We start from the raw sequence: 1,126 nt of genomic DNA on the forward strand, positions 1-1,126 counted from the left end.
TGGCAAGATGGGGCTAGAATTGGACTGAAGAATGCCATAGTGTGAGGGTAAGTAGTTAATGACGTGATTTTGATAAGATACAATGAGAAAATTCACCAGGCAACACAGCAGAAATACCTCCAAAAACCTTGGCACAACTTGTAGATAACTAAAGAAGCTAAGATTCAGCCCTTGGTTGAACACAAAGCCTAAGCTGACACACCAGTGTGGTAGTCAGGAAGCACTGCACTATACTGTATGTAGAAGATGCTGTCTTTCCAGCTGAAAATTTAAGCAAGGCACGTTGCTGTTAGTAGGTGTTAAAAGGCCAGTTGCATTATTTCAGAAAAGAATCAAGGAGTTCTCCCTCTGTTTGAATTAGTATTTACCTCTCAATCAACATCATTAAAAAATACATATTTACCTGGTCTTGATCACATTGCTGTTTGTGTGAGCTAGCTGTGTGTTAGCTGTGTGCAAATTAGCTGCCATGTTTCCCACATTACAACAGTGACTATATTTCAAACATACTTTGTTGGCTGTGGAGTGCTTTGTGATATTGTGAAGGGAACAAAATAGATATAAGGTTCATTCTTTAATTTTTGTTTGAATAATTAAGTAATTTAATTCTTTTAAAATTTAATTTCATTCTAGGATAAATATAATGACCTCTCCACTTAGTGAGTACAGTATTGAAGCACAATTTTAGACTTGTGCTCCCTAAAGAGCTGAATCTGCAATTTGGATTTTCGGCAAAGAAGCAGTGGTGATAGAATGCATAGTCTATAGTTCGTGAAATACCATTCTTCCATTTTGATACTAAAATCATGGTTTGTGGGCTACAATAATTCACTGTGTGGTCCTAGAGAGTGCAAGGGACTGTTGAATCACACAATCTGCCTTGCTCAACACAGCCACCCCCTGGGAATGCTGATCTGTTGGATTTGGCTTTATTTGTCATCTTTCATTTTAGTTTTATTGTTTTTTTTCCCGTTACAATATTTTACTGTTTATTATATCCATGTATAAATGAGAAAATACAACAATAAAACCAGAACACAAAATTGCAACCAGCATACTGGCATGAACAGGCAACATCCTCTAAGTATTGAGTGAAAATATCAATTATAGGTCAGCAGAAACCTGC

The sequence above is a fragment of the Rhincodon typus genome, chromosome 20, assembly GCF_021869965.1.
Source record: "Rhincodon typus isolate 14 chromosome 20, sRhiTyp1.1, whole genome shotgun sequence".
NCBI lineage: Eukaryota > Metazoa > Chordata > Chondrichthyes > Orectolobiformes > Rhincodontidae > Rhincodon > Rhincodon typus.